The sequence below is a fragment of the Meles meles genome, chromosome 5 (genome assembly GCF_922984935.1).
Source record: "Meles meles chromosome 5, mMelMel3.1 paternal haplotype, whole genome shotgun sequence".
Classification (NCBI taxonomy): domain Eukaryota; kingdom Metazoa; phylum Chordata; class Mammalia; order Carnivora; family Mustelidae; genus Meles; species Meles meles.
In genome coordinates this window covers 27,286,853-27,312,358 of record NC_060070.1, presented here as the reverse complement: position 1 = coordinate 27,312,358, position 25,506 = coordinate 27,286,853, and the positions used below count along the sequence as shown (strand labels likewise).

Sequence of the window (25,506 nt, the reverse complement as noted above, 5' to 3'; positions counted from 1 at the left end):
GAAGGATTTTAATGGATTTTAAGTCATTAAAGAATTAAAAGCAGGGAATTAATTTGAACAGATTGTTACTCTAGATGGTTTCTGCTACAGTGTTAGGTTGAAGATGGATTTTGAGATAGGTAAGAGAACTGCAGTTTGGGAGAGGGGGTGAGGGTCTTAACTAAGGTAGTTACACTAGATATAAACTGGGAGATAAGCAAAGTTAAGGAATATATCTGAAATATTCAAGACTTAGCAAACTGTTGGTTGTGGGAGGTGAGAGAAGAGGAAGAATATGAATTACTACTTGATTTCTGACTTGAGTGCTTGAGTGATTGGGAGAGACACAGGATGGAAGTTAGAGAAGGAGATGGAGTGTCAAAGTTTTGTTTTAGAAATGGGGAACGTGAGAGCCCTGTGACCATCCAGTTGGATATCCGTGTGGGTCTTCGAAAAGGGGTATCAATTATGGTTATAGGTTTAGATAGAAGTCATCATATTTAGGTGGTTGTGAAACTAAGGTTGTGAAACTAAGGAAAGCATCTTAAAAGAAGGAAATGAAGAGTTGAAGAAAAGCCAGGATCAGAATTTCCAGTAAATAAAAGGAATTAATTACAGTCTTCTTTGTAGTATTATAAAAATATAAATATTTTGATCCACGTGGAGCTTATCATTTTTTATTATTGAAATATAATTAAAAGTATAATATTAGTTTCAGTTATACAATAAAATGATTCATTACTTTTATATATTATTCAGTGTGCATCACAATGACTGTACTCTTAAGGAACTTACCTTTTTTAAAAAAGGATTTTATTTATTTGAGAGAGGGAAGGGCCGGGGGCAAACAGAGAGAGAAGTAGACTCCCTGCTGAGCATGGAACCCATTGTGGGGCTCAGTCCCAAGACCCTGAGATCATGACCTGAAGTCAGAAGTTTAACCAACTGAGCCACCCAGCCATCCCAGAACTTACCTTTTTATGGAATTAAGGAGCAAATGTATATGTGCTTGTGATGGAAGAAATTACTTAACATATAAGTTAAATGGATGAAACGTGGTATGCACTATAAGATTATATACTGAAACTAAAAACAGCTTCATGTTAGAAAATAAAAAGAGACTTTTTAGATTTTTTTTTGATAAGATTAAAATATATAAAAATGAAAACCACTGTAAAAATTAATGGTATTTGGGGCCCCTGGGTGGTGCAGTTAGCTAAGCATTTGACTCTTGGTTTTGGCTTACGTTGTGATCTCAGGGTGGTGACATCTAACCCTGCGTCAGGCTCCATACTCAGCATGGACTCTGCTTAAGACTTTCAATCCCTCTCCCTGTCTCTTCTGTGTGCTTGCTTGCTCTCTCTAAAAATAAATAAATCTTTTTTTAAAAAGCAAATAGTACTGTTAATAGTAAATATGTAAAAAGATGCCATCAGGAACTCAACTGAATAAAAAAAAATGGATTTATTAACTTGTAGCACTGAGGGACATGGAACCCTGAAGCATCTCAGTGAGAAGGCATTAGAAAGGACTTCTAGGATTTGGGTTCATGTTAAGTGATTTGGGAGAAAGTCAAGAAAGCAGGGGTTTGATGCTATCAAAAAGCAGAAATAATTTTGTGATTGGGGATCCTAATAATTTTTTTTAAAGATTTTATATATTTATTTGAGAGAGAGAGCAAGAGAGCACACAGACAGGGTGAGGAGCAGAGGGAGAAGTAGACTCCCCCCTGAGCAGGGAGTCGGAAGCAGGACTTTATCCCGGGACTCTGGGATCATGATCTGAGCCGAAGGCAGCTGTTTAACCAACTGAGCCCCCACCCAGGGCCCCAGGGATCCTAATAATTCTTACCTAGAAGGCAGGAAGAACATCATGGTGCTAAAACTAGAGTTGGTAAGGAAACAGACATATTAGCCATGAAAGGGGAGTGTTTGACCATTTTATGGTTTGGACAGTGTTGTTTTTGTCTCTGTTCACATAAAGTCAGAGTGACCTTGTCTGATTTTGAGTGTTCTCTGGAATTGTTTATGTTCAAATAAAATGTTACAAACAGGGGCGCCTGGATGGCTCAGTTGCTAGGCGTCTGCCTCTGGCTCAGGTCATGATCCCAGGGTCCTGGGATCGAGCCCCACATCAGGCTCTCTGCTTGGCGGGAGGCCTGCTTCTCCCTCTCCCACTACCCCTGCTTGTGCTCTCTCTATGTCTCTCTCTCTCTCTGTCAAATAAATAAAATCTTAAAATTGAAAAAAAAAATAAAAAAAAATAAAAAAAAAATGTTACAAACACCCTGGCATAGCTCTAAGTGCCAAGCCAACTCCCAGCAACACAAGACCTGACTGAGAGTGACAGGCCAACTCCTGGCTGTCCAGAGCTCCTTTTTGTCTTAGTCTCTAGCAGAGATAAGAGAATTAAGCGAAGTCTTGGTGGCAGAGACAAATGTTAGGTGTTGTTAGAAGTGCTCTATGCTCAAGTTTATAGTTGGGATATAGTAAGGATGATAATTAAGGGAACTTTGGAAGGATGGAAAGGTAAGGAGAAGAGTGACCAACTGGTGAATGATTTTTTTTTTTTAAAGATTTTATTTATTTATTTGACAGACAGATCACAAATAGGCAGAGGCAGGCAGAAAGAGAGAAGAGAGGAAGCAGGCTCCCCGCTGAGCAGAGAGCCCGATGTGGGGCTTGATCCCAGGACCCTGGGATCATGACCTGAGCTGAAGGCAGAGGCTTTAACCCACTAGCCACCCAGGTGCCCCGAATGATTTTTTTTTAAAGATTTATTTATTTTAGAGAGAGAGAGGGAGGGGAGGGCAGAGGAAGAGAATCTTCAAGCAGACTCCCTACTGAGCATGGAGCCTTACATGAGGCTTGATCCTATGATGCAGGAGATCGTGACCTGAGCCTAAACAAAAAGTCAGATGCCCAACTGACTGAATCACCCAGGTGCCCCAGGTGAATGGTTTTTAAGTGATCACCTTTGAATATAGTTTAAGTAGATTTCTGAATCAGATTATGGTGTGATGAAATTAGTGTTTGTGAACAGTACTATTGCCTTTTAAAATTATTAAATATCTAAAAATGATTTTAATGAACATTTTACCTTGCCTATAACTCAAAATATTTTCCTTCAAAATATTTCTCCATATACTTTTTTACATTCTTACAATTACTATTTTGTGTTCTGAACTTTTAAAAAATATCTGCTTAACATACAATCATACACTTTATTCTGTGTTTTTGTCTTCCTCTCTCTCTCTGCCTGCCTCTCTGCCTACTTGTGATCTCTCTCTGTCAAATAAATAAATAAAATCTTTAAAAAAAAAATAAATAAATAAAATAAAACTCCATAAGGGAAAACCTAGAAATGACTGAAGTTCGTTGCACTGGACTTCAAACACATCGTATAATTGAAATCCTGAGACCACATTTCATTCTTAAAGCATAAAATGCAGCTAAAAGAGGGTAACATTCATTAACATTTTATCATTTTATTTAGATTTTTCAATGTTAAATTTTAATAGGGAATATACTTAACAATGAACATATACCTGAATAATTTAGGATTAGATTTATTTCATCTAAATTTACTCTTAGCATAATAATTATTAAAGTCTAGATAATAATCACGTTATTTGTGATTTTAAAATATTTTTGACCTTCACCATTTTTATAACTACTTTTTCTCTCCAAATGTCACAGCTGTGTCATGTTACAACTGCATGTATAAAAAATTAATTTCTTCTTGCTCATTCATTTCCTTTTAGAATCCAGTATCATTAGTCATTCACTGATGTTGACACTTAAAGTCAAATTTATATATAGATTACCTGTTACTTATAAAAATAATGATGGCTGTTTATATTATAAGTGAAATCTTTTATTCCAAATATATTTTAATTTTGTTTTTTAATATTTTATTTATTTGACAGAGAGAAATCACAAGTAGGCAAAAAGGCAGGCAGAGAGAGAGGAGGAAGCAGGCTCCCCGCGGAGCAGAGAGCCCGATGTGGGGCTCGATCCCAGGACCCCGAGATCATGACCCGAGCTGAAGGCAGAGGCTTTAACCCACTGAGCCACCCAGGCACCCCCAAATATATTTTAATTTTATAAAGTACAATTCATTTATAGATCAGAGTTTCAGAAATTTAAGTAAAGTGAATATATTAAGTATAAATTAAATATGTGTAGGTCTTTTTCATATTAACTGTTTGTAGCATTAACCTGACTTCAATCTGTTTGAGAAACTTGTTAGAAAATTGAAAGACAGAGTACAAATTAAGAAAATGATTTACAATACATCGACAAAGGGTTAATGTCTTTGCAGTATAAAGAAGTCTTGTGAATTAGTAAGAAAAAACAAGCATTTTGTCAAAAACAGACAAAGGACAGGAACGTAGAAATTCACGAAAGTAAAAATACAGAAACTAAACAAATAAAAACTTAAAGCAATGTTTAACAGATGAAAGTTCGACAAGTTATTATTATTATTATTTTAACGATAATACTTGATACTGTGGAAGTTGGAGAGAAATATTCTCCTATACCTCTGGCAGAGATATATACTAATGCAAGTTTCTACAGTATAATTTGGCAGTATACATCAAAAGCCTATGAATAGGATGGGTGTACATAAAGATTTTTTTCATAGCACTTTTTAGAAAAACAAAGAATTGGAAACAACTAAATGTTTATTATTAGATGATTGGTTAAATTATAAACCTCCATGTAATGTAGCCAGTTTTTAAAAATAATGCTTTTTAACTTATATTGTTAAACTGTATTCAGAAGTGTCTTTGATTTCCTTGGGGGTACTTTGAGGACCACTGGGAGATGGGGAGGCTGAGCACAACTTCGTTCTGCCCAACTGGAGAAGCTTTGTCCCTGCTTTTTAATATAGAAGTTTCAAAAAATGGGAGTACACCTGGAGAAAAGGTGGGAGTGGGAACATTTGACTGCTAAAAAACACAGCCTCAAAGTGTTCAACGCAAAGGAAAGATATTTAGTTACCTTGTCAGATGAGAAGTAGTAAAGTATAAAACATTGGGTATAGTTGGGTCTCAATGTTTTAAAAAAAAATGTATCTCCATCTATCTATACCTATGAGAAGATGGAAGTTTATGGTTAATAAATAGGGTAATAAAATCATTTAAAAATGGCAGTAGTGATGTGATGGAATTTCAGGTGATTTTTACCCTCTCTTCTGTTTTGTTTTCTTTTTAAAACACATTTCCAAGAACTACTGATTATTAGTTAAGCCATGATTCAGGATCCCAGGATGGGGATCACCATGTACCTTCTTCACAACACTGGGAGAAGAATGGAGGGCAGAGGAGAGATGGTTCAAATCTTCCCAGAAAATGTGCCTTCTGTCTTGTGGTCATCCTAGGTTGACACCCAGGCTATGGGGCAGAGGGACCTGTACACATACTGGTACCATTCACATGTGGAGACACCACCCCCTTTATCAGTCATTGTCTGCTCATAGTGGTGGAAGTCAAGGTAGTTCTGCCAGCAGAACTTTATTATTATCTAGATTTTAACAATTATTACTGTTAATAATAATAATACTTATTATTCTTAATAATAATAATAATACTTATTATTCTTAATAATAATACTTATTATTCTTAATAATAATAATACTTATTATTCTTAATAATAATAATTATTATTATTCTTAATAATAATAATAATTATTATTATTATGTATCCTGGTCTGGTTCTGGTTGGGGAAGTGTCTCTCAGAGGGGCAGCCAAGTAGTTCTTGATTTTGGTTTTGATGTCTTCTGCCGTGGTGCTAACTCCTACACACTACACAACTCATAGCTCAATGTCTACCCTCTGTTTTTCTTATCTGTATTTTATAAAATGAACACATGCTATGTATGATGAGACTGAAAAAAAGCAATAGCAATTACTTATAAATACTTTATTTTTTATTTTTTTTTATAAACATATAATGTATTTTTATCCCCAGGGGTACAGGTCTGTGAATTGCCAGGTTTACATACTTCACAGCACTCACCATAGCACATACCCTCCCCAATGTCCATAACCCCACCCCTCTCTCCCAACCCCCTCCCCCCAGCAACCCTCAGTTTGTTTTGTGAAATTAAGAGTCACTTATGGTTTGTCTCCCTCCCAATCCCATCTTGTTTCATTTATTCTTCTCCTACCCCCCGAACCCCCCATGTTGCATCTCCACGTCCTCATATCAGGGAGATCATATGATAGTTCTCTTTCTCCGATTGACTTATTTCACTAAGCATGATACCCTCTAGTTCCATCCATGTTATTGCAAACGGCAAGATTTCATTTCTTTTGATGGCTGCATAGTATTCCATTGTGTATCTATACCACATCTTCTTTATCCATTCATATGTCAATGGACATCTAGGTTCTTTCCATAGTTTGGCTATTGTAGACATTGCTGCTATAAACATTCGGGTGCACGTGCCCCGTCGGATCACTACATTTGTATCTTTAGGGTAAATACCTAGTAGTGCAATTGCTGGGTCATAGGGTAGTTCTATTTTCAACATTTTGAGGAACCTCCATGCTGTTTTCCAGAGTGGTTGCACCAGCTTGCATTCCCACCAACAGTGGAGGAGGGTTCCCCTTTCTCCGCATCCTCGCTAGCATCTGTCATTTCTTGACTTGTTAATTTTAGCCATTCTGACTGGTGTGAGGTGATATCTCATTGTGGTTTGATTTGTATTTCCCTGATGCCGAGTGATATGGAGCACTTTTTCATGTGTCTTTTGGCCATCTGGATGTCTTCTTTGCAGAAATGTCTGTTCATGTCATCTGCCCATTTCTTGATTGGATTATTTGTTCTTTGGGTGTTGAGTTTGCTAAGTTCTTTATAGATTTTGGACACTAGCCCTTTATCTGATATGTCATTTGCAAATATCTTCTCCCATTCTGTCAGTTGTCTTTTGGTTTTGTTAACTGTTTCCTTTGCTGTGCAAAAGCTTTTGATCTTGATGAAATCCCAATAGTTCATTTTTGCCCTTGCTTCCCTTGCCTTTAGCGATGTTCCTAGGAAGACGTTGCTGCGGCTGAGGTCAAGAGGTTGCTGCCTGTGTTCTCCTCAAGGATTTTGATGGATTGCTTTCTCACATTGAGGTCCTTCATCCATTTTGAGTCTGTTTTTGTGTGTGGTGTAAGGAAAGGATCCAATTTCATTTTTCTACATGTGGCTGTCCAATTTTCCCAACACCATTTATTGAAGAGGCTGTCTTTTTTCCATTGGACATTCTTTCCTGCTTTGTCGAAGATTAGTTGACCATAGAGTTGAGGGTCTATTTCTGGGCTCTGTATTCTGTTCCGTTGATCTATGTGTCTGTTTTTGTGCCAGTACCATGCTGTCTTGATGATGACAGCTTTGTAATAGAGCTTGAAGTCCAGAATTGTGATGCCACCAACTTTGGCTTTCTTTTTCAATATTCTTTTGGCTATTTGAGGTCTTTTCTGGTTCCATATAAATTTTAGGATATTTGTTCCATTTCTTTGAAAAAAAAAATGGATGGTATTTTGATAGGGATTGCATTAAATGTGTAGATTGCTTTAGGTAGCATAGACATTTTCACAATATTTATTCTTCCAATCCAGGAGCATAGAACATTTTTCCATTTCTTTGTGTCTTCTTCAATTTCTTTCATGAGTACTTTATAGTTTTCTGCGTATAGATTCTTAGCTATTTATACTTTTTATTTTTATTTTTTTTAAATATTTTATTTATTTGACAGAGAGAAATCACAACTAGGCAGAGAGGTATACAGAGAGAGAGGAGGAAGCAGGCTCCCCGCGGAACAGAGAGCCCGTTGCGGGACTCGATCCCAGAACCCCGGGATCATGACCTGAGCGGAAGGCAGAAGCTTTAACCCACTGAGCCACCCAGGGGCCCCTATAAATACTTTTTAAATGCTATCACATTTACATGCAAAGTCCCCTTTTAATATTGGCATGATTTAAGTATAAGATTTACTACATGCCAGCTACTGTTTCAAGCAGTTGACATGTATTAACTCATCTAATTATTATATCAACCTTAGTTAGGTATTATTAATATATACAGTGTGAGCAAAGTCATGCTGCTGATTGAATCTCCTTAATTTAAAAGAATTCCATCTTATTAAACCCCAGCTCATATAACCAATTCCCATAAATTTCAAAAGTAGTTTATAAGTGCTAGATGTGAAAACGTAGAGATATACTGACATGTTTGTATCTATTTTGTTTGTATTTTCAGGCTTTTTTTTTGTTTGTCTCATCCTGTTTGAAGCTTTTAACTTGCTATAACTTCGCTGATTGCCACCACCATATGCAGATAGGAAACGAGGATCTTCTAAGTTGATCAGATGCTCATCCTTATTAAACATTTTAGGGGTACCTGGGTGTCTCAGTCGGTTAAGTGTCAACTGTTGATTTATTAGCCTCGGTCATGATTTCAGGGTTGTGAGATCGAGTCTTATGTCAGGCTCTGCTCTGGGCATGGAGCCTGCTTAGGATTCTTTCTTTTTCCGTTGCTCTGGTCCTACCACCTCTCCCTCCCTCTCTAAAAAAAAGGAAAATAAATAAACACCTTAAGAAAAAATAACCTTTTAGAAACCTGTTTGTGATAGCCCTGGCCCTGAGTTACTGCTTGTTTTTAAGCAAACTGAGCACCACATACATACAGATATGTACAGTGTCTACATGCTGGGCCTCTGGAACAACATAGAAATCATTTTTCCTTGGAACATACACATATCATGTGTTTTTAATACTTGAAGATGGCATTTTGTTTGGTATTATTTCCTGGTTTAGACTTCCCACTGTCAGCAAGATTTATGCCCAACTTATTTATGGTAGTAACTGATTGTGTTGACCCATCCACATGTTCTCTTATGTGTGACCCTTTGGGCCATAACAGAGCTAGGGGAAAAAGCTAGGAGGCAACTGAGTGCATTTAGAGACGAATAATCCCTATGTAATGTGCTTTTTTCAAAAATGAACAGATAGTTCATTTATAAAATACTATTTAGGTTTGGTGATGGTTGGAAAGATTATAAGGGAAAAGGGTCATGTATGAGAAAGGAAGGATTATTAACAAGGGTAATGAAGGATGCCGAAGAAATGGATGGAGAATACAGGAGAAAATAAATATAGCAAGTGTGCTAATGAAAGTATAGAAATTAAAACAGTATTACTAAAAGGTGATGACCTAATCAGGGAAATAAATGATATCTCAATGAATAAAATGAGCCCTTCTCCACATTTTTCTTGATGCTAAAAAATCCGTATCCCTAGCTGAAAGATAATTTTTAGACAAGTATAGACAAATATTTAAGCATTAGAAAATCCATATGTAACACATAAATCCATATGTAGTCATAAACTAATGAAGCCCTTGCCTAAAACTACATATGGTTTTTTTCTCTTTGGTTGTATAATTTGTAGTAATGTAAAAATTGTTATTTGGTGTACCTGGGACCTTGCCATACATGTATCCAGTGATTCATCCAGTGAAAAAATTAGAGCTGAGTTGTGGAACTTGTTTCATGCCTGGAAAGATCCCCTGGGGCTTCGTGACCCTTCTGTGATCATTGGAGCAGGCTGGGCACTTGAAGAGATTCTCTGATTTTTTTAGAGGAGGAGGGTTTGTTCATTCTTTGCCCAACCTTGCACCCGCTGTAAAGGTTTTCTCCCATAGCATATAATATCCTGCTCTCTGAGACATAGATTGAAGGAAGACGGTAGTCATGGAGTTATAAAAACATTTCATCTCATAGTCATTACTCTGTGTTAATTATTTTGCATTAATAGGACTGAACAGTATAGAGATGTAATCTTTCCAAACCTTCTTTGCAAAGTACCTCTTAGATCCTTATGACGTAACTCTAACACTGTGTTTCCAAGATGTATTCACTAGCTTGTATGGCTCTTGAAATTTAAGTTAATAACAATTAAATAAAATATTTGGGTCTACAGTTGCACTAACAGTATCTTGAGTGCTCATTAGTTACATACACATGGCTACTTATTAGCTACCACTGTGGACAGCGCAAATGTAGAACATGTCTATCCATTACATAAAATTCTGTTGGTCTGTACTCCTTTAGAGGAGATGTAGATACGTATGTATACATGTCTTTTGAGGAGGTCAGCAATGTTGCCTCAACCATGTCTTTTAAAGTGTAAGCTTATTGAAGAGAAACAAACATATTTTTTAAAAGTTGGTCCAAGGTTGTTCTCACAACTTTGACAGTATATTAAATGACAGTAGATTAGCAAGTTAGCTAACTTCACTATGAGGAAGGCTTCATTCAAGTTAATCAGTCATAGAGATTTACTGTGTTAACCTGTAAAATATTTTAAAGTTGTGTCTCTGGGAAATACTATTATGTGGGTAGTGGAAAAGAATGCTTACTTCCAATATAGAAAATGGGATCTTGTCCTAACTAGTTATAAGACTTTGGGCATTTTTCCTCCATGACTTAAGTATTTTGTAACTGGAAACATATCTCATAACCAGAAATTTTATAACTGGAAAGTTATTATCAGAAATACTTTCTTTTAAGATTTATTTATTTATTTTAGGGAGAGAGAATCCCAAGCAGATTCCTGCTGTGTGTGGAACCTGAAGCAGGGATTAGTCTCACAACTCTGAAATCACAACATTGAGCCAAAAACCAAGAGTCCAACACTTAACCAACTGAGCCAGGCACCCAGATGCCCCTGGAAATACTTTCTGACCTGCTTCACTTGTCTCACCCATTCCCCACCTCTGCCTCTGGCAACTACTAGTCTCTTCTCCTTATCTGCGAGCTTAGAATTTTGTTTGTTTGCTTTTTAAGATTCCACTTGTGCCATCACCACATTTATCTTTTATTATCTGACTTATTTTTCTTAGCGTAATGCCCTCAGAGTCCATCCATGTTGTTGCAGATGGCAAGATTTTATTCTTTTTTTTTATGGCTCAAAAATACTCCATTCCATACATGCACACATAATATATATATGTAAACACATAATATGTGTCCCATTTTCTTTATACATTCAATTGGTGGGCACTTAGGTTGTTTCCTTATCTTTGCTATTATAAATAATGTTGCAGGAAACATGAGAATGCATATATCTTTTTGAATTAGTGTTTTAATTTTTTTCTGATAAATACCCAAAAGTAGAATTTCTGGATCATATGTTAGGTGTATTTAAAAATTTTTGAGGAACATCCATACTATTTTTCATAATGGTTGTACCTATTTACATTCCCTCTAACAACGTGCAGGGTTTCCCTTTTTTCCACATTCTCGCCAAGATTTGTTATCTCTTGTCTTTTTGATACAGCCATTCTAACAGGTATGAGGTGATATTTCATTGTTGTATTGTGATATTAAACATCTTTTTATGTATCTGTTGGCCATCTGTATGTCTTCTTGGAAAAATGTCTATTCAGATCCTCTGTCCATTGTTCTTTTGTTTAAAAAAAAAAAAGATTTTATTTATTTATTTAAGAGAGAGAGAGAGATAGCAAGAGAGAGCAGGGGCATGGGGGAATGGGAATCTATCCCAGGACCCTGAAATCATGACCTGATCTAAAGGCAGATGCTTCACTTGATCTTAGCCAAAAGGCCGAGAAGCAATTAAAGGCAGATGCTTAACAGACTGAGCCACCCAAGCACCCCCTCTGTCCATTTTTCATCGGATTGGTTTTTTGCAGCTGAGTTGTATGAATTCTTTGTATGTGTTGGATATTAGCCCATTACCAGATATATGATTTGCAAATATTTTCTCCCATTCAGTAAGTTTCCTTTTCATTTTGTTGATTTTTTGGTTTTGTTTTGTGCCTGTGTGTGTTTTGCTATGCAGAAGCTTTTTAATTTAATATAGTCTCATTTGTTTATTTTTACTTTTGCTGCCTTAAGACTTTGGGCATTTAATTTCCCAAAGTTAATTTGAGACTTAATTTCTTCATCTCTAAATTGTAGTTTTAAATAAAAAATTTTAAAAAGTCTTTTTTTGTAACAGTTAATTGCTATTACATTTTTTTTCTGATAGAACTTTTATAAAAGACCTGTAAGTGTTTTTTAAAAGATTTTATTTATTTATTTGACAGAGAGACACAGCAAGAGATGGAACTCAAGTAGGGGGAGGGGGAGAGGAAGAAGCAGGCTTCCTGCAGACCAGGGAGCCCAATGTGGGGCTCTGTCCTGGGACCCTGGAATCATGACTTGAGCCAAAAGGCAGCCACTTAAGGACTGAGCTACCCAGGTGCCCCTGACCTATGGTTTTGAATGGAAGAGCTAATATAAAAAGAAAGAAGAGGTGTGTTGATGCTGCTAAGAGAAGGCTGTCCTTCTACACAATTATTTTAAGACAGCATTTAGCTGTGTAAATCACTAAATCAATACCAAGAAGTATGATGATACTGTTGGTCTTAAGTTGAGCAGCTTATCAAGATATTGCTTTCATCGTGTTCATTCCTTCTGTATAAAGACCTTGATTAGCTTTGGAGTCATGCAGATCTGAATTTAGATATCATTTCCTCTGATCACTAGCTCTTTGGCATTAGTGAGTTACATAACCTGTCTGCCTCAGTTTCCTGTTGGATGGATGAAATCATATATTACCATTATCTTCTAGAGCTTGCAGCCAATTCAGAGGGATAGACACATTATTACAGTAATGGGTAAGAAAGTTTGTTATAGATGTGTACCACATATTATAAAAACAGAAAAAAAGGTTATTTAACTGACACCTGGCCATGGTAGAGAAGGAAGAGAAGAGAATAGTGGAAGGGTGTATTCCAAGGCAGATGAGTCGTGTGCGTAGAGATCCTGGTATGAGAGGTGTACAGCTAAAACATAGAGAAGGAGTAGAAGGGTATGGTAAAAATGAAGCCTGGGAATATAGGCAAAGGCTAAAAAAGAAAGGATTCAGAGTTCAGACTTCATGCTGAGCACTGAGGGATCACACTGAAAACTTTAAAGCCTGTATTGATGAGCAGGGTAATGTGAACACACGGGGAGAGAAGGAGCAAATCTTTGCTTCAGGATGTTCACTCTAGCAACAATGTAGAGAATGGATTAAAAGCAAAGAGACCATAGGAAGCTTCCCCCCCACACCCCTGTTTCAGTGAGAAGTAATGAAGAATTTTATTAGGAATATGAAGGAGGGGAACAGAGTCTACATGTATTAAGGAAGTAAAATTAGTATTAATTGGTGGTTGGTGTATGGGCTTGAGGAAGGTGGAGATTTCTGTCTCAGGTGACAGAATGAATGTTGGTGACTTTTCACTTGGTAAGGAGTACATTAAGAATTGCTAGTGAGGTAATGCAGTGTATTTAGGAGGCTACACTTAGAAGCCAAGCTGCCTGGTTTAAAAATCCTGGCTTTCCCCTTCACTAGCTTTGTGGCCATGGGTGTGTTACTTAGTCTCTTGAGCCTTAATTTCATTTATTAGCTTCATTAAAAAAATTTGTTATTGAGGTATGGTTGACAGGTGTGTTTGATTTCAAGTGTACAACATAGTGATTCAACAATTCTACATATTATTCCGTGCTCATTATATTAAGTACAGTCAGGACACGACAGTGTTACGATATTATTGCTTTAACCATGCTGTGCTTTTCATCTCTGGGACTTATTTATTTTACAACTGAAAGTTGGTACCTTTAATCACCTTCACCTATTTCATTAGCTTCATTTATACGTGAGTTAATATGTGTGAAATGCTTAGAATAATTTCTGGCATGTAAGCACTGTATGTGTTTACAATAGTAGTAGAGGATATGGGCTAGTTCACTTTTAGACATGAGGGAAAATACAGAAATATGTAATATGCAGTTAGATAATATGAGACTGGAGTCCAGTAGAGAAGTCTGGACCGGAAATACCATAATGGAAGTTATATAAGTAGTAGTAGTAAAGGGAATATGGAAAATACCCCAAGGAGGGGCACCTGGGTGCCTCCGTTGGTTAAGCATCTCCATTTGGCTCAGGTCATGATCCTAGGGTCCTGGGATCAAGCCCCGCATAGGGCTACCTGCTCAGTGGGGGGTCTGCTTGTACTCTCTCTCTCTCTCTCTCTAACAGAAATAAAATTTTAAAAAAGAAAAAAAAAAAAAGAAAAGGAAATGCCCAGGGAAAGCAGATATAGTGAGAGGGCCAAAAATTGAACATTATGGAACAATGATAATTTAAAAGTCAAGGAAGACGAGCTTATAAATGTGACTGAGGGGGAGAGAGTAGAGGTATAAGAAATAAAATTAGGCGGGCATCTGGATGGCTCGGGTCATGATCCTGGAGTCCCAGAATCAAGTCCCACCTCGGGCTCCTTGCTCGGCGGGGAGAGTCTGCTTCTCACTCTGACCTCTCCCCTCTCATGTTCTCTCTCTCTCTCTCTAATTAATAAATGAAATCTTAAAAAAAAAAAGAAAGTTAGGCTTTAGAGTCCCACATGGCAAGAGCAGTGAAAGAGTGATTAATGTCAGGTGATATAAAGCTGACAAATACGGTAAGACTGAGGAGTTCTCTGGATCTGCACCAAAGAAGTCAAAGTTTGACCTTAGTGAGAACATTTTTTTAGAGTTTGGTGTAGAAGTCACTTTACCAAGGACTGAGGAGTAAATGGATCAGGAGGCAATAGAAATGGTGAATTTAGATCTCTCTCTCTCTGATTTTGTTTTTTAAAGTTTAGTTTTATAAAAGTAAGAGTTAACAAATCAAATAGTTAAAAAAGTCAAATAGTTCTATATGGCTTGGAAGGAAAAAAGGAAAAGCAAACCAATGTCCCTTTTCTCTCCATCTATACTTTTTATACAGGAAGCCAAAGTAAAATTAGTCTAGCTGTGTCTTCTGGTATTTACTGCCATATTTCATAAACCACTAGGTTTTTACCTAAAGAATGCAAAAATACTAATTCAAAGGGATGCATGCACCCCGAAATTTATAGCAGCATTATCTACAATACCTGAATTATGAAAACAGCCCAAGTCTCCATCAACTGATGAATGGATAAAGGACCTGTGGTTTTTATATACAGTGGAATATACTCAGCCATTAAAAAGAATGAAATCTTGCCATTTACAATAATACGGATGGAGCTAGAGCATACAGTGCTAAGTGAAATAAATCAGTCAAACAAAGATACCATATGATTTTTCTCATATGTAGAATTAAGAAACAAAGCAAACAGGCAAAGGCAATAAAGAGAAGATAGAGAGGCAAACTAAGAAACAGATTCTTAAGTATAGAGAACAATTTACAGAGGGGAGGTGGATGGGAGATAGGTTAAATAGGAGATGGGTTGAAGGAGTGGGCTTGTTGTGATGAGCACAGGGTGAGGTATGGAAGTGTTAAATTAGTGTACACCTGAAACCAATACTGTATGTTAACTAATTGGAGTTAAAATAAAAACTTAAATTAAAAAATTTTTAAAAAGATGAAGATTTACATCTTTTGTACCACATCTTCCCTTATTATTAAAAAAATTAACAATTTTTGGTTGAATTAATATTTAGTACTTTATTCTAGCTACATGTTTGTTTACAGAGAAATCACAGTATACTGTGATTGTTTTCCTTTTTTAAAAAACAGCTTTTGGGGTGCCTCCGTAGCTCCCTTGGTTGGGCAACTGACTATAGGTTTTGGCTCAGGTGTTATGGTCTAGGTGTGGGATTGAGCTCCAAGTCAGGCTCAGTGCTCAGCGAGGAGTCTGCTTGGCATTCTCTCTGTTTCCCTCTCCCTGTCACTGTGCCCTCTGCCACCCTGCATATGCACATGTTCTTTCTTAAATAATAAATAAAATCTTAAAGATTAAAACAGCTTTTAAAGTTGATAATTACCATTTATTTATTTATGCTTAATTTTCTATATGTGTATCATCAGCATGTTTCCAAAATTTCAGCAGAACTGGAAATTGCTCAGTAGCTTCAGACTTCTCAGGTCATCTGCCAGTTTCTTTTTTTTTTCCGTTTTATCTCTTGTTGCATCTCTCCTAGAGCTTACTACATTCCTGTTCCAGCCTAAACTTTGCTGTTCTTTGCAGGTCTGCTGGATAGTCGTTGCACCCATGCTTTCCTTTACTCTCATCTTGGAATTTCCTTTGCTTCTTTACTATTTCTGGATCTCATATCTTCTTCTTTCTCGGATTTTCTCCTTGTCTGGTTGAAGCACCTCATGAGGTACTCTAAAATAAGGGAGTGCTAAAGAGGTAAAGTTTTTAAGACTCTGTGATTGTTTGGCTGGGTATACAATTCATATACAAATGATTTTTCATCAGATTTGAAAATATTTTTCTATTATCTTCTAATGTTCACTGTTGCTTTGAGAAGTCAGAGTCTATTCTGGTTCTTACTCCTTTTCATAAGAGCCTCCTCCCCCTTTTTTTCATTCTCCTTAGAAGCTTTCAGGTTCCCCTTTCCCCATAAAACCCTATTTATTCTGAGGTTTTACAGTGATGGGCAGTTTTTAAATTGATTTTTTAAATGACTTGATCTTTTCAATGTGAAACCTTGTGTCTTTCTCTTCCTAGAACTCTTCTCAATAAAGCCTTCTCCTTCCTGAATTCTTTAACTCCTACTGTAGATGATGTATTTTATTTTAAGCCTTTCACTCTTACTGTTACCATTTTTGCTTTGTGCTCTTTTTGGAATGTGCAGTCAATTTTCTAACACTTTCATGGAGTTTTTCCTAATTATATAATCAATTTTCAAGAGCTCTCTTTTGTTTTCAGGAGAATCTAGAACAGTTTCATGGATGCAATATAATCATATCTGTCTGAAGATGTTAATTGCAGTTTCTAAGATTTCTTCTCCCTACATTGTCTTATTCCCTCCATGCTCTTTTTTTTCTGTTTGGTTGTTTTGGCTCTTTTCTTCAATTTGAAGTTTCTGGTGATTCTTGGCTGTCCAGTTTTAAGACCGAGATATTTTCTTATGTGACAGTTTTACTAAGAGGCATAGCCACCACTTAGCATGGATTGCCATCGAGCATAATTTTCCTTCTACTTAACAACCTGTAAGATAATGCCAGATATTTTAAGTTTTGGGTATGGCCACAACTCACTCCCAGATTCTTTGTCTGTACCACAGTCTAGGTTATGGTTGACAGTAAACAATCTCAAATTTTCAGTAGTCAAGTCTACACAGTGAGTTTTATCTCTCTCAAACTACATATACAATGTGGTCTGCAGTAAGTACTGCTCCTGGTTCTCATTTCAGGACTCAGACAAATGGAAGCTCTGTCATGAAACATACTTCAAGGGTTGTTGAGGCAGGAAAGGGGAATACGGCAGATTGTGTGCTATCTCTAAAAGCTTCTACACAAAAGTGGCCACACGATTTATACTCATTTCATTAGCCAAAGCAAGTCACATGGCCATGTCTCACTTAAAATGTAGCGGTGAGGGGCACCTGGGTGGCTCAGTGAGTTGAACCTCTGCCTTCGGCTCAGGTCATGGTCTCAGGGTCCTGGGATCGAGCCCCACATCGGGCTCTCTTCTCAGCGGGGAGCCTGCTTCCCCCTCTCTCTCTCTAACTGCTGCTCTGCCTACTTGTGATCTCTGTCTGTCAAATAAATAAATAAAACCTTTAAAAAAAAAAAAAGTAGCGGTGAAGTGCAATTAAGCCTGCCATTTGCCCTGAAGGAGAAGGCAAACAAAATATCTGTAGCATCTCTAGTGGCTACCACAATAGCATTCCACTTATGCATGTTCTATAATTTCTTTATGCTCTTATTATTTAAGTGAACTTTGTACTATTTGTATCTTCCAAGAATAAGAATTCTAAGTTCCCTTCCAGCTTCAACACTCTGGCTCTGTGACTTAAAAACTACCACTCACTCCGCACAACTTGTTGAAAATTACTGTGTTCAATAAATATAGTAAAAATAAAAACAGTAATATTCCCTAAAAGTTGGGAGCTATTTTTCTCAACAGTGGTTTAAATAAAAAAAGATTCAGTAGCTTGACAGAATTGCAAGACATTTTTGTTTCTGTGTTGAATCACTGGCAATATTGAACAAGTACTTGGATCCTTGAATTATAAATGTCTACTTGGGAGGTTTTATGGGCCCAGCACGCTTCCACCGCACCACTCTGCTTCCGCTTGGGAGGTTTTAAATGACCAGATACCTCAGGCATCTTTTTTTTTTTTTTAAAGATTTTATTTATGTATTTGACAGAGATCACAAGTAGGGAGAGAGGCAGTCAGAGAGAGAGAGAGAGGAGGAAGCAGGCTCCCTGCCAAGCAGAGAGCCCGATGTGGGGCTCGATCCCAGGACTCTGGGATCATGACCTGAGCGAAAGGCAGAGGCTTTAACCCACTGAGCCACCCAGGCGCCCCTACCTCAGGCATCTTAAATGGTATTTCTTGGTTGAAAACGAACATGTATATTTTTAAATATATATATTTTTTTTAAGATTTTTTTTTTTAAATTTATTTGACAGAGATTACAAGCAGGCCGAGAGGCAGGCAGAGAGAGAGAGGAGGAAGCACGCTCCCTGCTGAACAGAGAGCCCAATGCGGGGCTCGATCCCAGGACCCCGGGAACATGATCTGAGCCAAAGGCAGAGGCTTTAACCCACTGAGCTACCCAGGCGCCCCTTTAAATATGTTTTTTTTAAATTATAAGTTATTCTATATTGTCAATAAAAACGTACTTCAAAAATGTCAGTATCTTTTTGTCAGTTAAAATTTCAGGTGCATTTATTTTATTTTGTGCTTTATATTCAAACTTTATTTTAATTTTATTGGTGACATTATCTTTGTAAGCCTAGTAACACTATAAAACCACATTGCTAAATCTTTTTCCTTTTCCATATTACTTTTCCCTCATATTCAGTTTAGTAGGTTATTTTAAGTCATGTAATTTTATATTCCAAATCATTAAGCTGTTCAGTTTACACTAAATTTTAATTTTTATTTTCACTCCTTGTATTTGAAAATGATGTTGCCTTTTGTCAGCAATCATATAAACACATTGCTAAATTTCATTATTTGAAACACTATTTGAAACATTATTTGAAACAAACATGTATGTTTGAGATATTTTTATTTTCAAAAAGAAGAACCATAACATCAAACAATGTCATATTTGCTTGCTCTTCTATGATGATTGTATACAAATGTTTTGGGCACTGTCCACATAGTAGAAACAAGTAAAGAATTCATTGTTGTTATTGCAATGGAACTCGTTTTACTCTGAGTTTAATGACTCAACATGTTTTTTAAAAATGTCCTGCTTTTAGTCAAGAAATAGAAAACTCTAGCTTTAAAGGTAGTTATTTTCATTTCACACACACACCCTGATAATTCAGCTAAGAATTCCCAAAGTATTATAACAAAGCATGTTATGTATTCACTTGTTATTAAAGAACCGACAATTAGGGGTGCTTGGGTGGCTCAGTGGGTTAAAGCCTCTGCCTTCAGCTCAGGTCATGTCCCAGGGTCCTGGGATCCAGCCCTGTGTCAGGCTCTCTGCTCAGCAGGGAGCCTGCTTCCTCCTCTCTCTCTCTGCCTACTTGTGATCTCTGTCAAATAAATAAAATCTTTAAAAAAAAAAATTTCCTTTAAAGAACCGACAATTACATTATGTGCCTGGGTCTTGCCGAATTTGTGTATGTCACATGTGCCTCATAGTAACTGCACTTGTTTTTGTTTTTTGTAAGTGTCATGAACAAGCTGAAAGCTTTAATGAAGGGGTGCCTGGGTGGCTCAGTGGGTTAAGCCTCTGCCTTCAGCTCAGGTCATGATCTCAGGGTCCTGGGATCGAGCCCCACGTTGGGCTCTATGCTCGGTGGGGACCCTTCTTCCCCCTCTCTCTCTGCCTGCTGCTCTGCCTACTTGTGATCTCTCTCTGTCAAATAAATAAATAAAATCTTTAAAAAAAAAAGCTTTAATGTAAGAGCAATACAGAACTATACTATTGTACTATAAATCTAAAGCACAAGTTTTGTTTTTTTTTTTTAAATATTTTATTTATTTATTTGACAGAGAGATCACAAGTAGGCAGAGGCAGGCAGAGAGAGAGGGAGGAAGCAGGCTTCTGGCTGAGTAGAGAGCCTGATGCAGGGCTAGATCCCAGGACCCTGAGATCATGACCTGAGCTGAAGGCAGAGGCTTTAACCCACTGAGCCACCCAGGCACCCCAGAAGCACAAGTTTTAATACACTCACTGAAAGATACCAGTAGAAGCTTCTGAAATCTGCACACACACACGAAATTTGTAAGCCTTGTGGTGCCAAGTAACATTATGGTTTCCACTGACTTAATTAAGAACATAATGTGACTGTTTTTTTGTTTTTTTTTTACTTCTTTTCAGCGTAACAGTATTCATTGTTTTTGCACCACACCCAGTGCTCCATGCAACTCGTGCCCTCCCTAATACCACCACCTGGTTCCCCCAACCTCCCACCCCCCGCCCCTTCAAGACCCTCAGGTGGTTTTTCAGAGTCCATAGTCTCTCATGGATCACCTCCCCTTCCAATTTCTCTCAACTCCCTTCTCCTCTCCATCTCCCCTTATCCTCCATGTTATTTGTTATGCTCCACAAATAAGTGAAACTATATGATACTTGACTCTCTCTGCTTGACTTATTTTGCTCAGCATAATCTCTTCCAGTCCCGTCCATGTTGCTACAAAAGTTGGGTATTCGTCCTTTCTGATGGAGGCATAATACTCCATAGTGCATATGGACCACATCTTACTTATCCGTTCGTCCGTTGAAGGGCACCTTGGCTCTTTCCACAGTTTGGCGACCGTGACCATTGCTGCTATAAACATTGGGGTACAGATGGCCCTTCTTTTCACTACATCTGTATCTTTGGGGTAAATACCCAGTAGTGCAATTGCAGGGTCATAGGGAAGAGGAGCATAATATGACTGTTTTATGTTACAGATTTTAATGCACTTAAAAATATACTTAAAAGTAAAAATTCAGGTAAATTTTAGAATCACTGAAGCATTTCCCTGTACTCCAGAGTTGTTTAAATTTGTAAAAAAAAATTAGTTTAGGGGCACCTGGGTGGCTCAGTCAGTTACACTTTCAACTCTTTCTTTTGGCTCAGGTCTTGTCTTAAGATGAGTTGTGAGTTCAAGCCTTGTGTTGGGCTCCATGCTGGGTGTAGAGCCTACTTAAAAAAGAAAAGAATTTAGTTTAAAAAAATCACTCTTTCATAGGGCTTCAGATGGGGGACAAGTAGTATTAGCTATAGATAGCTGATGTGGTGTTTTGTTTTTGTTTTTGTTTTTGTTTCCATTGGATAAAACCAAAAAGATAAGTTCAGAATCTTTAGTATTATATGTGCAGTTTGAGAGGTTTCTAATTTTTTGCCAGCTCTAAAGGGAAAGTAGACACACTTCTCATTGATACATCTTCCCTATACTTATCCCCATTGTAATAAAGAGTGAATATCATACTGTTTTCAAAGCCAAATCAGCCCAAGCAGAAGGTAGAAATTATCTGGGAGGAAAGGATCTAGTATAACTCCTCAGAAAATATGCATAAAAGGAAAGCATGATCTCTGTATCATTTGTTGCTTTAGTTTCATGATCTATGTTCCCACGTGTTTTTCCCTAAATCACCTTCCTGCTGCCTTTCTGATTCAGGCATCAGCCCAGCAGTCTAGAGTGTACAATCTGACATTAATTCTTCAGATTCTCTCTGTAGATGACTATAAAAATTTTATTCATTTTCCTTAGTCTCATTCATGTTCATTTCTTACTTCTTATTCATCTGTTTCTCCATTTCCCACTATCCTGCCATTCAGCTTCTCTTCTTTTCCAATTACAAAAGTAATATAAAATGTCAGATTGTAAGTCACTAGAATATTTGATTTTCTGAAATTTGTTGGTAATGTCCAATATAGTACCATGTACACATTGGTCTTACTAGATACTTTATAAATATAATAATGAAAACTTCAATTTCAATTTATTACTTTAAAAAAAAATCAAGTATGCCAAGATGTTTCTCACCCATAAAGTATCTGTTAAAGATGTACTTTTATGTATTTTTGAATAAAAAATTTGAAACAAAGAAGTTGATAGAATTTTAACAGTGAACGCTATTACATCCAACGTCTAGATTGTATAATTAACATTTTCCTATACTTGTTTTTGTCACATAACTCTACACCTGTTATGTCTCTGGGGATCCATTAACCTAACTTTTCGATGCATTTCTAAAGAAGTTGCAGACATCAGTATACTTCCCCTAAATCTTTCATCATGATATCATTAACTAGAGTTCAATATCTTTTTTGAGGTAAGATTGATATATGATGAAATGGACAAATTTTAAGTGTACCTTTCAATAACTTTGACAAATGTCTATACTTTTTTAACTCGAACCAATATCAGGGTGAACACTATCACTCCAGGAAGATTCTGCATGTCCCTCCTCAGTCATCCCATACCCATCCACAGGCAACAATTATTCTAAATGTTTTTCCTACATAGGTTGGATTTGTGTATTCTAGAAATTCAAACAAATGGAATACGCAGTCTGTACTCTTTTTTTTTTATAAAGTTGCGTTCACTCAGTATTGTTGGGAGACAATTTTCCCTAGCTCTCTCAGATTGCTGCATGACTTGTGAGTGAGGCAACGGCTCTTCTTTGTTCTGGGCTACCTTTTCAAGGATTTTTATACAGTAAACTACCTTGGAGCACAGAGATAGTGTTTCCTTCCAGAGTAAAGGGCAAGCGTGCTTACTGCCCATTATGAAAAATTCAGCTTCCCTAAGCTCAGTGTTCCTCTCTTGTAATGCAACACACCATGTGTAGGTTTCATTTGGCCTTCTTCCTATCACCCTGTGGGAATAAGGACTTGTAGAACCAGCTCAAAAATGCTGATTACTTGTTACTATTATTGCTCTGAATAATAAACTGTCCTTTGTCTCTGACTCCATAGTACTGTGCTTTGTAAGCACCTGTGAAATTCTAGCAGGCTAAGTTTTCACCTTTCATTTGAGGTAAAAGTCAAAGACCCTTTACAGTTTTTGAGAAGTATTGTGATGTGTATGCTAGTCATTCATTCCTTTTTTTTTTTTTTAATATTTTATTTATTTGACAGAGAGAAATCACAACTAGGCAGAGAGGCAGGCAGAGAGAGAGGAGGAAGCAGGCTCCCCGCGGAGCAGAGAGCCCGATGCGGGGCTCGATCCCAGAACCCTGGGATCATGACCTGAGCCGAAGGCAGAGGCTTTAACCCACTGAGCCACTCAGGTGCCCCATTCATTCCTTTTTTTATTCAGTAGTATTCTATTGTATGTGCATAGCACAATTTATTTATCTGTTTTATTACTGAAGGCTAACCTGTTTTTAGTTTTTAACTACAATGGATAAACCTGTTATTACTGATTGTCTACAGATCTTTGAGTAGACATGTGTTTTCATTTCTTTTGGATAAATAAATAGGAGTGTGAAATACTGGGTTATAAGACAGGTATATATTTAATTCTGTTAGAAATTGTAGAAGTTGAACTTAACCCCAGAGTTGATCTACCATTTTATATTCCTCCCAGCAATGTATGAGCATTCTGGTTGCTCTGTAAAATACTGACTCCAATTTAGATTTGTGAAATTTTTTCCCATATCACCGAGCAAATTCTCTGATACCAGCTGAGGGTTATACAACCTATAATTCAGCTCAGTTATGACAATGTCAGCCAGCAGTTATTATCAAATCCTGCAGGTTAAGGGATCTTGGTACCAGACTGCTCCCAGAACCCCACTATAGACAGTAGTCCCAAGTCCACTTTGTCACCCGTGCTTCTGATCTAATGGCTATAGATTAGAGTTTCCAGTGATCTCCTCCTTGCGTTTGATAAATTTGCTAGAGGTGCTCATAGAACACAGAGCATCATTTTATTTACTAAACCACTGGTTTATTATAAAAGGACATAACCCAGGAATAAGCAAATGAAAGGGATGTAAAGGGCAAGGTATGTGGGAAGGGCATAGAGCGTCCACTCCCTCTCTAGGCACAAGACTTTCCCACCACCTCCACGGATTCACCAACCTGGAAGCTCTCCAAACCAGACCTTTTAGGTTTTTATGGAGGTTTCATTACAAAACCTACTACACTGACCTACAATACCTACATTGAGCATTGGTAGTTAAATTCAATCTCTAGCCCCCTCTCCACTCCCTGGAGCTTGGGGTGTGGTGTGGGTTGGGGCCCATTCTTAACATCCCCTGCTACAGTGGTATATTTTTTACAATTGATGAACCTACATTGATTCATCACAACTACCCCAAAGTCCTTAGTTTATATTCTGGTTCACTCTTGATGTCCTGTGGGTTTGGTCAAATGTATAACAACATCTATCCATTGTTCTGGTTTGATACAGACCATTTTCATTGCCTTAAAAATCCTCCATCCTCTACCTATTTATCCCTCCTCACCTTCCACTCTTCCCAACCCCTAGAAACCACTAATTTCTTCACTGTTGCCATTTTACCTTTTACACGAAGTCATGTAATTGGAATCGTACAATATGTAGCCTTTTCAGATCGGCTTCTTTCACTTAGTAATATGCACCTAAGTTTCCTCCATATCTTTTCATGGCTTGATAACTCATTTGTTTTTCAGCGATTAATAATATTCCATTGTCTGGATATGCCACAGCTTATTTATTCATGCACTGAAGGACATCTTGGTTGTTTCTGAGTTCTGGCAGTTATGAATAAAGCTGCTATTAATATCCATATCCAGATTTTTGTGTGGACATAAGCTTTTGGCTCCTTTGAGTAAATACCAAAGAACACACTTGCTGGATCCCATGGTGAGAGTATATTTGGTTTTGTTAAGATATTTAAAACTGTCTTCCAGAGTGAGTGTGCTATTCTGCATTCCCATTAGCAATGATTGAGCGGTCCTGTTGTTACCAGTAACTGTACCATATCTCACCAGTATTTGGTGTTGTCAGTGTTTCAGATTTTGGCCATTCTACTAGGTGTTTTAATTTGTATTTTCCTGATACCACGTGATGCTGAACATCTTTTCTAATGCATCTTTGCCATCCATATATCTTGTTTGGTGAGGTGTACATTAGGTCTCTGGCCCATTTTTAAATTAGTTTGTTGGTCTTTTTTTTTATTATTGAGTTTTAAGAGTTCTTTGTGCATTTTGAAAAACAATTCTTTATCAGACACGTGTTTTGCAGAGCAAAAGTTTTTAATTTTTTTTTTAAGATTTTATTTATTTATTTGACAGAGAGAAATCACAAGTAGACAGAGAGGCAGGCAGAGAGAGAGAGAGAGGGAAGCAGGCTCGCTGCTGAGCAGAGAGCCCGATGTGGGACTCGATCCCAGGACTCTGAGATCATGACCTGAGCAGAAGGCAGCGGCTTAACCCACTGAGCCACCCAGGCGCCTTAATCAAGTCTAGCTTATCAATTATTTCTTTTCTGTTTCATGCCTTTGCAGTTGTATCTGAAAGGTCATCACCATACCCAAGGTCATTAGGTTTTCTCCAGTGGTATTTTCTTGGAGCTTTATAGTTTGTGTTTTAAATTTAACTCAAAGATTCATGCCG

The 25,506-nt window shown here is 37.3% G+C and overlaps 1 protein-coding gene and 2 pseudogenes across 1 annotated transcript in view; 1 reads left to right on the top strand and 2 right to left on the bottom strand.

Annotated features, from left to right (window-relative positions):
- LIN28B (lin-28 homolog B) overlaps nt 1-25,506 on the top strand; it is a 128,585-nt gene that overhangs the window by 31,772 nt on the left and 71,307 nt on the right. The window lies entirely within an intron of this gene.
- LOC123941521 lies at nt 5,319-16,058 on the bottom strand (annotated as a pseudogene).
- On the bottom strand, nt 11,439-11,609 carry LOC123942789 (annotated as a pseudogene).